At 45.6% G+C, this 12,949-nt stretch overlaps 1 long non-coding RNA gene across 1 annotated transcript; it reads right to left on the bottom strand.

Annotated features, from left to right (window-relative positions):
• Positions 1–6,287: 6,287 nt before the first annotated feature.
• Positions 6,288–11,497, bottom strand: LOC309338113. Its single transcript, XR_014154721.1, has 3 exons — positions 10,325–11,497; positions 8,943–9,072; positions 6,288–6,508 (listed from the first exon to the last, which is right to left on the bottom strand). It is a non-coding gene; the product is annotated as an uncharacterized lncRNA (long non-coding RNA).
• Positions 11,498–12,949: the final 1,452 nt, after the last annotated feature.

Below are 12,949 nucleotides of genomic sequence, written 5' to 3'. Positions count from 1 at the left end.
CCTGCCCCTTCAAATGCCGGGGTATCCCGTTAAAGGGATCCGGGGGACTGGCCATGTCCATGTGGCCAGGGGGGCCAGGGCCAAAAGCACTCTCTCAAACAGCTGTCCCTGCAGGGGTCACCCTACTGGATGTAAGTCTTAGGAACCTCAGCCTGGATTGACCACACGTCACTTCTGGCCGGCCCAAGCCAAACCTCTTTCATCTGTATTCAGTAAAGTTGTGGCCTCTTTTGACCCCATACCCATTCTCTTAATTTTTTTTTTTTTTTATTCAAAGTTATAACAAAACATATTTTCCAAAAACATATCCTTATTCCCCCCCATTTTTCCTCCCCCCTCCCCCACAAAACTCATCCCCCCACCCCACCCCCCGACTTCCCTCAGTTCCAGTCTTTGTTACAGATAGGTAGCCGTGTTGGTCTGCCATAGTCAAAACAAAACAAATTCCTTCCAGTAGCACCTTAAAGACCAACTAAGTTAGTTCTTGGTATGAGCTTTCGTGTGCATGCACTATCTGAAGAAGTGTGCATACACTATCTGAAGAAGTGTGCATGCACACGAAAGCTCATACCAAGAACTGACTTAGTTGGTCTTTAAGGTGCTTCCAGTCTTTGGTTTCTCCAATAATGCTATTTTCTGCATGTTACAGAGTTGTATAAATCCTCCAACTATTTAGCTAATTATTACCAGTAAAAAATAAAAATAAAAATTGTGGATGTTTATTCAAAACCTGCCAAGGAGTCCAGTTCGTTTTGTTGTGTCTTCAAATACTTTGTAAAGGGTTCCCATTCATCCTTAAAGTCACAGTTATCCTTGTCCCGTAGCTTATGTGTCAATTTTGCCAGTTCTGCATAGTCCATCAATTTTTCTTGCCATGATTCTTTAGTTGGGATTTCTTCAGTCTTCCATCCTTGTGCTACCAAAATTCTCGCTCCCGTTGTTGCATACATGAAGATGTTTTTCAACTTTTTTGGCAGGTCTTTCCCTACAATCCCCAACAAAAATGCCTTGGGTTTTTAAACAAATGTTAAATTCTTAATGGTCTCTTATTATACGGGTTTGCTGGAGGAGACTCTTGAGAGTCCCATGGACTGCAAGAAGATCAAACCTATCCATTCTTTAGGAAATCAGCCCTGAGTGCTCACGGGAAGGACAGATCGTGAAGCTGAGGCTCCAAGACTTTGACTACCTCATGAGACGAGAAGACTCCCTGGAAAAGACCCTGATGTTGAGAAAGATGGAGGGCACAAGGAGAAGGGGACGACAGAGGACAAGATGGTGGGACAGTGTTCTCAAAGCTACCAGCATGAGTTTGACCAAACTGTGGGAGGCAGTGGAAGACAGAAGTGCCTGGTGTGCTCTGGTCCAGGGGGTCACGAAGAGTCGGACACGACTAAATGACTAAACAACAACAACAACAACAGCAGCAGCAGCAGCAGCAACAACAACAACAACATTATACGGGTTGGGGTATGGGGAGTTCGATGCCTGGTCCTGCAAGAAGAGTCTACTGGATCTGGCCATCTAGCATTCTATTATCACAGTGGTCAACCAGATGCCTGCAGGAAGCCAGGATTCGAGCGCAAGAGCACTCCCCACCAACTGTGGCTTCCAGAAACTGGTATTCAGAAGTATTGCTCTCTCCAACTGTGGAGACAGAGCACAGCCATCAGGGATAACTGCTCCCATTAGCCCTCTCCTACATGAAGGTTGTAGGTTCAGTCCTTGGCATCTCCAGGAAGGGCTTGGAGAGACCCCTCTCTGAAACCCTGGAGAGATGCTGACAGTCAGCTTAGACAGCAAGGTCGTACCTTGGATCTCAAATACCTTGCTACTTGAATGTTTTGGCTCCCAAACGCTGCAAACCCGGAAGTGAGTGTTCTGGTTTGTAAACATTCTTTGTAACCTGAACATCTAACACGGCTTCCATGGCTTCTGGTTGAGTGCAGGAAGCTCCTGCAGCCAATCGGAAGCTGTGCCTTGGTTGTCAAATGTTTTGGGAAGTGGAACGGACTTCTGGAATGGATTTGGTTCAACAACAAGGTATGACTGTACTGAATCCGATAGACCCATCTGACATGATCAGTGTCCTTTGTTCCTACGCTCTGTAGTAAGTCATTTTCATCATAAAATGGTACCATTGTTTAACCATCTTACGGGAGGTAACAATAATATCTTTGACAAGATGCAGAAATTCTGGTATGTCAGATAAACTGTTGCCCTCTAGTAAAATGCTTTTTAAAAAATGCCATAAGTTTAAATCAAATGGTTGCCTGCATAGTCAATCTATGTATTAGCAAAAATATGTTGAAATTGTTCACATAAAGCTTTGCCAACCTAATTTCTTGCCTCTAGGTTATTTTAAGACAAAGTTTTATGGGAGGGGGTTCCCCTTTGACTGTTTTCCCCCTCATTTTTGTATAGTTTTTGGCATAATTTTACTTCAGCTTTGAGGCATTTTTTGTTTGATAAAACCCTTTTCTTCATCTCCTGGAATCCCACGATGTTTTGTTTGACCCCCCCCAACCTTTTTATACTGCTACTTAATTATTTTTTGGAAAAAAATGCTGTTTTAATGGCATTATTTGCTTTTAGTATGGTGTGCTGCTTGCAGATGTTTAAAATGTTACCTGGTTTATAAATGCTTTTAAAATCAATTCAAGTTTGCTTTTATCAAAGTGACTCTAATGTAAATTGTTTACTGTCATGGTGGGTTTTTTTAAAAAATAAAAAAGCAAACCACTGTCTAGAAATATTTTTAATAACAAGCAAACAAATTCCTGGATGATGAGACCCACCCAGGCCACTAGCTTGGGGAAGGCTGTTTTTTGCCATATTAAGAACTCAAGCCTTTAAAATAATCATTGCTTTTCAAGTTAAACATCTCTGAGTAACACAGAGAATAAAACCAGACCCCAGAGCTCCCCTGCTTTCTCTCTGTCCCTGTGTCTCTTTCTCTCTTTTTTTCTGTTTACTGAAATGCACCCACCAAAGGAGAACTTTTCCTTTCCTTCTGCTTCTGCCTTTTTCGCAAAGGAAAGTGAGTCTCTGACTCCACCTCCTGGAAGGAAGGCAAAACTACAAATATCAGCAAGCTGGCTATCATCTACCTTGGGCCAAGGAAGTCTTTGTCAGTCCGTACTGGAGAACCCGGGACATGGGTGGTGCTGGGGGTTAAACCACAGAGCCTAGGACTTGCCGATCAGAAGGTTGGCAGTTCGAATTCCTGTGACGGGGTGAGCTCCTGTTGCTCGGTCCCTGCTCCTGCCAAGCTAGCAATTCGAAAGCACGTCAAAGGGCAAGTAGATAAATAGGTATCGCTCCGGGGGGAAGGTAAACGGCGTTTCCGTGCGCTGCTCTGGTTCGCCAGAAGCGGCTTAGTCATGCTGGCCACATGACCCGGAAGCTGTACGTCGGCTCCCTCGGTCAATAAAGCTAGATGAGCGCCACAACCCTAGAGTCGGTCACGACTGGAACTAATGGTCAGGGGTCCCTTTACCTTTCCTTTACTGGAGAATCCAGAAACTGTGGCTTGGAAGTGTAAAGAAACACAAAGCAAGAACATTTTCCAAGCATTGGGAGAGACTCCACTGTCTGCTTCCTACTTTCTCCATACTCCAGCGTATATAAGAGATTTCATGACTAACATGTAAAATAAAATGTTGCTATGGGGAGGTGCCTTTGTTCTCTGCTCCAACAAGCCAGCCATGCCTGTCTCTAGGACTCTCCCTTTCATCCTTTCCTTCTAGGGATGGGAGAATCTCTCCCCTGTGGTTTCTCTGGGCTTCTCATTTTTCCAATCTTAAATCCAGTTCTCCACATTTCCACATAAACTTGCATTTTTTAATATGAATAAATCAACATTTCAGTGGCAATTTCCTGTTTGTATGAAATTTTGCCCAAAATACATATTTCTGCAAATAAATCAAATCAAATCAAATCCGTTTATTGTGAGGACCATGCCTGTGCACAAAAATCAACACTACAGTAGTTAAAAATATTAAAATTCATTACATACTGTGCCAACAAAACCTTCTTCCCACAAGATAGAAAAGGAGGGAAAACAAGCAGCGAGTTAAACAGACGGTGAAGGGGTCTTTACATTGTCGTCTATAAATCTTTCCCTGGCTTTCATGGCCTTCATCACAAAGACCGCTACCACATGGGTAATGCGTGGGTTTGCATCAACTAACAAAAATTTTACTCTATCTTCAGGACTGGTTATAGAGTTGGGTATAATTTGCAGCAATGCGTCTCTAAAGCCCGAGTAAATGGGGCAATAGAGGAAGTAATGTGTAAGATCCTCTTTAATTTTCATAAGGCAAGGACATAAACGATGTTCTACTGGGGTTTTTGTGTATCTACCGGTCAGGTAGGCAGTTGGCAATGTTTGAAACCGTGCCATGGTGAAAGCTCTCCGAAGGGTGGGATTGGTGATATCCACCAAGTAGTTGGCACAGATTTTGACTGCTTTTACTCGGGGGAACCAGTAGGAAAACCCTGAGTTTTTTATCTTGGTGGAGTCCAAAAAGGCGTCTTTTTCAAAGATCCATTCCCGAACTTTATCAGGGCTCCACAATTTGAGAGTATTAAACTCAGGTAGGTTGTATCTGGATAGAATGTCTAGTAGGCTTTTATGCCAAGTGGTATTATTTTGTAATGATATAAAGGCTTGTTTAGCCAATAAGGTGTTCGGGGCATCTATGAGGTTGGTGAAAAAGCGCAGGAATCTTAAGTGGGCCCTGGCAGACACAGAAGGTAATCCTACTTCCACTCTTAGGAGAGCTGCCGGAGTACTCTGAGGGAGGCCTAGAATTCTTCTGAGATAAAAATTTTGGAAGATTTCAAGCCGTTCTAACAGCTTCTGATTCCAACCCCAGAGTTCTACTCCGTATAACATCTGTGGAATCACTTTTCCAACAAAATTTTTTAGTGCCGGGATCACCAGTTGCCCTCCCCTCGAATAAAAGAAACTGAGCAGAGCACCAGTTGTCCTACGTGTTAGAAGTGCTACAGTCTTGAAGTGGGCAAGCCAGCTAGATGTGGCTTGGAAAGTGATACCAAGATATTTAAAAAGGAGACATTGTTCAATTTTGTGTTCATCTAGAGACCATCTAAATGTATGTCGAGCTCTAGTAAACACCACAATTTTTGTTTTATCATAATTTATCTTTAGAGAGTTTTGGGAACAATAAGCTGCGAGCCCCTCCAGCATGCTGAGTAGACCCCTTCGAGTGAGTGCCATGACCGCCATGTCATCAGCATATAGCAGTATATTCAGGTGTTTGCCTTCCAGGGCAGGAGCTGATGACTTATACTTTGCCATATGTTGGACAATGTCGTTTATATAGAAATTAAAGAGGAACGGTGCTAACAAACAGCCCTGTTTAACCCCTTTCCCCAGTGGCAGAGGGTCAGTATAGTTGCCTGACATCCCAGTCCTGATTTTAACTGTGGTGTCTGTATGTAACTCTCTAAGTATTTTGAGAAGTCGTCTATCAATATCTGTGTCATATAGTTTTTGCCATAATTTGTCCCTACAGATTGAGTCAAAGGCGGATGTGAGATCTACAAAAGCCACAAAAAGTTTGCTTATGTGTCTTTGTGTACTTATCTATCATTGTCTGTAATACCAAACAGTGGCCTATTGTGCTATGGCCCTTTCTAAACCCTGCCTGTTCCGGATTAAGCAAGTTAGAATGGTCAGCCCAGTCAACCAGTTTGTTTAGCAGGTGGCGAGTATAGAGTTTATACACAATGTCCAGGAGACTTATGGGGCGATAGTTTGAGGGGTCTTGGGGGTCTCCCTTCTTATAGATGGGGGCTACCAGGCTCAGTTTCCAATTTTCTGGGATTTTGCATGTATCATTTATTTATTCTGCAAATAAATATTCCCCAATATAGAAATATTTCCCGATATACTGCATTTTTGTTTTCATTAATATATGCATACTTAGGCACAATTTCCCCAATTGTACGTATTTACCCCAAGTTGTGTGGTTGGAGAAGTGCACTGAAAAATTCAGAGCACAGAGTATTCACATTCTGTTTCAGTTCATCTGTTGCTTCAGAAAGTGCAAATAAGGTTGGATTGCCTATAAAAGTGAACTGAGTAAAATTGCTTCTCCTTAATTCCCATTCCCACCTCCTTTCTCCTCCACCTTGTCATTCCGTCCTTCTCTTGGAGCTGTTTTGGGGGGATTCCTCCCCATAGGTGAAATATGCCATTTTGGCTTCAAAAGCAACAGCACTCATACCTGAAAATAGGAAACAGAGGGGATGGAGTCTTTTATTTTGCTTTTATTGCAAGGAACAAGCTCATACAATTGATGGAATTTTTCTGAAGTCTTCATTTATTAATTTTTATCTGGATGCTTTGGGAAATAAGCAGAAGGCATCTCCAGCAAGGGATTAAGCAGGATCCAGTGGATCTCAAGGTGAGGGAACATCTCCCATTTTTTCAAAGGATACTGGGTAAGCAGACAGCAATCATTTCTTCCCGATAAATCTGGAAAAGAAAAATACCAGAGTTACTCCCATTTCACCTAGAAACAGATGTCGAAATCAAAAAGAGAGAAAAGGCGAAGCACTCAGCAGAATATGAACTGATGGTACGGGGAATCAATGAGCCAAAACAATTAAAGGAAAGTACTGAAAGGAAATGGGACGCGGGTAGCGCTGTGGGTTAAAGCACAGAGCCTAGGGCTTGCTGAACAGAAGGTTGGCGGTTCGAATCCCTGCAACGGGGTGAGCTCCCGTTGCTCGGTCCCTGTTCCTGCCAACCTAGCAGTTCGAAAGCATGTTAAAGTGCAAGTAGATAAATAGGTACCACTCCAGTGGGAAGGTAAACGGCGTTTCCGTGCGCTGCTCAGGTTCGCCAGAAGCGGCTTTGTCATGCTGGCCAATTGGCTCCCTCGGCCAATAAAGCGAGATGAGAGCCACAACCCCAGAGTCGGCCACAACTGGATCTAATGGTCAGGGTTCCCTTTACCTTTAACTTTACTGAAAGTGAAGCCAACGAACTTTGAGACAAGAAGATATTGTATTGGTTTTAGGCATCTATTGCGCAGACAGGTGGAGACCCCCCGAACCTGGGCAACACTTGCGTGGAACAATGACTCAAGACTACGTGTTATGGGATTAAAATTTGGCCACAACTTTATGAAAACTTCAGATGTAGGAAGACCTTGGCTTAGGTATTGGGCGTTTATCCCTCCCAGTCTCCGGCTGAGGATCTGGGGAATATTAGGGTTATCCAGAATATGTGGGGATTGGGCTGGCTCTGGAGAACATCTGTTCAAGCAGAGAGCCCGCCCCCCATTTTGCCACCATCACAGGGGAGAGCAATGACAACCTCTCGGCTTATTGCCAATGCCTCCCCTCAAAACAACCCCTTTAACGGGGAGCCCTGGGATCACTGCTGCAAGGGGGTGTGGGTCATCGCTTCAGCCCCCCTCCCCCATTTAGGGAAGATAGACTAAAGGATTCCACTCTAGGCCTGAAACGGCCAAAGTTGTGACGTTTTGCCACGGGGAAGGCAAAACCTGCCAATGCTGGAAAGTTCCTTTCTGGCCCTTCAACAGTGACCATAACATAGCAGCGCCTGCATACTTTTGAAGAAAAGGTTAACCTGCAAAAGAAGGCTTAAGTAAGGGAGGGCAGGGTGGGAGAAGCTCTGAAGCCGACTGAGAACTCCCAGGTAAATTCCGCCCACTGTTGTGTGGGCTGGTCGATCCCTCCCCTTACCTGGCCAACTCTCGCCTGGGAATGCCCCCCCCCGGAGGGATTGGGTAACTGGCAGAGGTAGGCAGCTACCTCCAGGCGTCCAGCCTATGGGGGGGCATATCCAGGCTCTACTACCACATGGGATTGGGGGGGGAGACTGTGTGCAACCGCGCAAAAGGCACCCCCCCCCCGTTTTGATGTGGGGAGCGGTCATTTATATAGTGCAGCAGAGGTCCCACCTCAACTTGGCACAATAGCAAAACAGAACTGAATGGGAAGTGGAAAATTGAAGATAAGGGAATTAAAGGTGAAGGGTAAACCTGACTCTGGGGTTGCGGGGCTCATCTCGCTTTATTGGCCGAGGGATCCGGCATATAGCTTCCGGGTCATGTGGCCAACATGACTAAGCCGCTTCTGGTGAACCTGAGCGCACGGAAACGCCATTTACCTTCCCACCGGAGTCGTACCTATTTATCTACTTGCACTTTGATGTGCTTTCAAACTGCTAGGTTGGCTGGAGCAGGGACCGAGCAACGGGAGCTCACCCCGCTGCGGGGGGGAGCTCACCCCGCTGCGGGGATTCAAACTGCCGACCTTCTGATTGGCAAATCCTAGGCTCTGTGGTTTAACCGACAGCGCCACCCGCGTCCCGCTATATGGGCATTGTGAGTAGGTAAAATAGAATTAGGATCATAGGCCTAAAAGAAAAAGTAGAAGGGGAAGTTTTAGGATGTTATTTCCAAGATTTCCTAGAGGTATAAACTCAATAAACTATGCCAGGACCTCGCACTGGTTGCAGATAAGAAATTGGGCAGGTGGGGTTGGAAGATTGAGGTCAGTGGGACAGGGAGACATTTCCTCCAATAGACGGGCCTCCACAATCTTTTAACTGTTTTTTTATCTGGGGAATTGTTTTTAAATGTTTGTATTATTTTTATATATGGCATTATCTTGGCTTTGCAAATGGGCTGGATCTATGGAGCTATATAGGATCGTGGCCAGAGGCAGCACTTGTACTACGAACCACTTTTAATATTTTATCCCTTTATGTATAGAATTTTTTTGCCATTTGGAAGTTGCCCTGGGGAAAGTCTTTTTAATGGGCCATCAGACATCTAAAGAAACGTCTGGTTAAGTCTAGCAAGAATCAAAAAAACTTTGATGACACTTATATTCTGGCTGCTCATTTGATCTCTTGTCTGGTAAGCTGAAGTTACCTTACGCAACATCTCCTCAGCCATCCACATTTCCCCAACTGAACGTAGGGTGAGCGACACCTTCTAAATCTGCAAACACCACCATTGAGTCTGCATTGCTGACCATTCCCTGGTATTAGCTGGGCAGATCCTACACAGAGGAAGAAAAATAGGTTACTGTACACCTGAAAGAGGAGAGGAAATTCAAAAGAGGAAGAAAGGGAGACACAAGTTCAGGAATGGGGGATTCCAGGACTCTCTGGATGTTGGGGCATTCCACTCCCAGGACCTCTCAGCCATTAGCTGAAGTTGCTCCCCATTCCTGCTTTAGAATCACTTCATCAAAAATGGGACCTTCAACAAAGTGTTTATAGTTCAGAGTGCTCCTTTTCATGGTCTCAGCTGCCCATGCCCTCATCCATGGTACACCATTCCATGCACCCTCCTCTCCAGTCCCCACCCCCACAAATAAACAATGGGCCTCATTAGTCTCTGGGCTAATTTTTTGGGTGGGAGAAGGTTTCCTGAGTCCCTCACCCTTAAGATTTTTTGAATATCTGCTGTGTTTGAGGTCCTCCCCCAAGCATCCCTTTTGTGCAAGGATGACGTTGTTTTGCCCACATGGAAACCAGGATTCCAAGTGAGTTTCCTATTGGTTTATAGGAGAAGATGGAGGGCATTGATTGGGTCATCTACTCCACCCTGTGAACAATGCAGAGAATCCAGAATGTGAGTGTCCCCCAACAGAGGGCTTTTCAGTGAGCAAGAGCCCACCACAGCTGCTCTTACCATTAAAAAGGTTTTTCTAATGTTCAACTGAAACCTATGTATCACTTGATCCAAATAGTCCTGCCCTCTGGGGCAGCAGAGAGCATGTATTTTCCCTCTTCGGTGGAACAGCCAAGCATCAACTCATCATCTCCAAGGAGGGTTTGGATAGACTCTTGCCTAGCACCCCAGAGAGCCACTGCCAGTCTGTGTAGACTGTATTGAGCCAGGTAGACCACTGACTGGGCCATGCCTCTGCCTGAAATTTAGCTAGAAGGCCACCAGTGCTAGTTCAAGCAAGTATCTTCTGGCTGTCAGTGTCCACTAAAGAAACATCACTAGCTATTTTTATTTATTTTATTTATTTAAAAGCATTTGCAAGCTGCTTAATGGTTTAGAAATCTCAAAACAGAGCAGAAGCTGCTACAGTTCTGCGCAAGTGTGCAATGGGAGTTGCAGCGCATGGTGCAGGGTGCAGCTTCTGGGGAAACCCATTTCTGATGGAAGGACCAAGGCAGTTTCCTTCTATGGTATAAAAGTTAGATGGAAACGCTTGTTCCCTTTGCAGGGCCACAGAACAACGTCTTGATTCCTCTTACCCTTCCCATTGGCTGACAAGTGTCCCTCTCCCTTACCTGAGGAAGACAGGAGCAGCAAAGAGAGAACTGCCAGGCACAACTGGAGGATCTTCATGACTCAGCTGGGATGGACCAATGTGGGGAAGCTGGATGCAGTCTTACAGGCAAGGCCAAGTCTCAAAGGTTTCCAGGGCAAGACGGAGCTTCCGATATTTGTAGGATCCTTGGGACGTTGTGACACCGGGAGCGGTTGAAGGGAATCTTGCCGAAATCAAAGGCCGTTGGAAAGGTATTGCTACAGTCTGTCAGTCAGAGCAGTTTCCACAAAGACAGCATCCCAGCTACAGACCACAAACGTTAAGGACCGTTTCAAGTTGCCTCTTTCCTCTCTCAGCATTTCCTCATTCTTACGAAACAAAAAATGCCTACCTATCTTAGGACAATGTGGAGGTTTTTTTCATTTTTAAATAGAAGTATTTAAAACAAGCAATAGAGCAGGAATGTACAGTGTAGGAACAACAAAAAAGTTTGGAGATTTAAAACACAAACTGAAAAAATGAATAGGCTCATAGTGTACATTAGGCACTTTGAAGATGAAGCAAAGGGGGTTTCAAACTACAAATTAATCCAGAGATTGGGATACCATCAGGCCAAAGAGAAAAACAGATAATTGGCTGCTGCAGAATGCTTTAGTGTTTTTCAAGACATCCAAAACCTGGAGTAGCCAATGTGGCTGCAGTTCCCATCATTCTGTAGCCTTCCTTTCTGAAAGCTAGTATTCTACATGCAAGGAGGTTTTGTGTTGACAGTGGATCAGTCTGATGTGGGAGGTCTTCTCTACTAGAGGTATAGGTAAAAGGTAAAAGACCTCTGGACGGTTAGGTCCAGTCAAAGGTGACTATGGGGTTGAGGCGCTCATCTCGCTTTCAGGCCAAGGGAGCCAGTGTTTGCCCACAGACAGCTTTCCAGGTCATGTGGCCAGCATAACTAAACTGCTATTGGTGCAACGGAAGACTGTAACAGAAACCAGAGAGCACAGAAACTCCATTTACCTTCTTGCCGCCGCGGTACCTATTTATCTACTTGCACTGGTTTGCTTTTGAGCTGCTAGGTTGGCAAGAGCTAGGGCAGAGTAACGGGAGCTCACCTCGTCACGGGGATTTGAACCACCGATCTTATCGGCAAGCCCAAGAGGTATAAGCAGAGGCTGAATAGTTTTCTCTTAAGGATGCTGCAGTTCCAACCTGTGCTGGAGATTCTTCCCTGAGCTTAAGGTTGGACCAGGCTGCCTCCAATATCCTTTCCAGCAATGACTTCTGAAATATATCTAGTTACTATGGGAGGGTTTCCATCTCTGGGTGTTTGAGAACTGCCATGTTTTTCCAAAGGATTCCAGAGGTATGGTGTGTGTTTTAGAAGATAGGAAGCTACCTCATATTGAGTCCATATAGCTAAGCATTGCCTAAAAATGTCATAAACACTCTCCTTCCATTCCAGTCTTTCCTTTCAACCTCCCTCAGCCACTTACCACAGACATGACTACCCTCCAGAATCTCCGTCCCCCTGACCCACAACCCCTTTCTTTCATCCCAGTGCTTCATCTTGCTCATCCACAGCACTGCAAATGCACCCTTTACCCCCAGCCCCTTCCACCTGCTACCTCCCCAGTTCCTCCTCTTCTGCCCTACGTCACCATCATTGGGGACCTAACATTACCACACACCTCTCTCCCTCTCTCCCCCTCCAGATGCCCCCTAGTGAGGTCCACCTGCCCTCCCAAGTTCCTTCTCTTTTCCTCCTGCCAATCACCAGAGGGCTAAAAAAGGTCGTAGCAACCTGCCCTCATATGCTTCTCTCCCAATCCCGCATTGTCACACTGTTTTCTCAGAGCATCCCCATCCCACTCTTTCCTTTAGAACCTTCGGAAAGCAGCCAATGAAAACAGAGTGACGCCAACTTACAATTTTATTCTATAGTAAGAGTTACAGATATACTGCACCTCCTACGAAGTAAGCCCTCTCCTGCTGACCCCATTTTAACTTCACAATAACTTCATGAGATAAACCTAATTACTACAACTACTAGGTAAAGGTAAAGGGACCTCTGACCATTAGGTCCAGTCGTGGCCGACTCTGGGGTTGCGGCGCTCATCTTGCTTTATTGGCCGAGGGAGCCGGCGTACAGCTTCCAGGTCATGTGGCCAGCAGGAGTAAGCCGCTTCTGGCGAACCAGAGCAGCACACGGAAACGCCATTTACCTTCCCGCCGGAGTGGTACCTATTGATCTACTTGCACTTTGACCGTGCTTTCGAACTGTTAGGTTGGCAGGAGCAGTTACCGAGCAACGGGAGATCACCCCATCACGGGGATTCGAACCGTCAACCTTCTGATCGGCAAGTCCTAGGCTCTGTGGTTTAATCCACAGCGCCACCCACGTCCCTCTACTACTACTACTTAATTATTTGTATCCCACCCATCTGACTGGGTTGCCCCAGCCTCTCAGGGCAGCTTCCAACAAATTCATTGCACCTTTCCCCCACTGGACTCAAGGCACTGTACGTGGCTGATCCCCAGCTGAGATCCTCACAATGTGCTGGCTGGGTTGAGAGATGGCGACTGTCCCAAGGTCACCCCAATGTGCTTCATGGCTGGGCAGAGACTGCAACCTGGATCTCTGCAGCCC

This window comes from Podarcis erhardii (assembly GCF_964252035.2).
Source record: "Podarcis erhardii genome assembly, chromosome: 3".
Lineage (NCBI taxonomy): Eukaryota > Metazoa > Chordata > Lepidosauria > Squamata > Lacertidae > Podarcis > Podarcis erhardii.
Note: the sequence above shows the minus strand (reverse complement) of the source record. Positions and strands in the feature narration are given on the sequence as shown.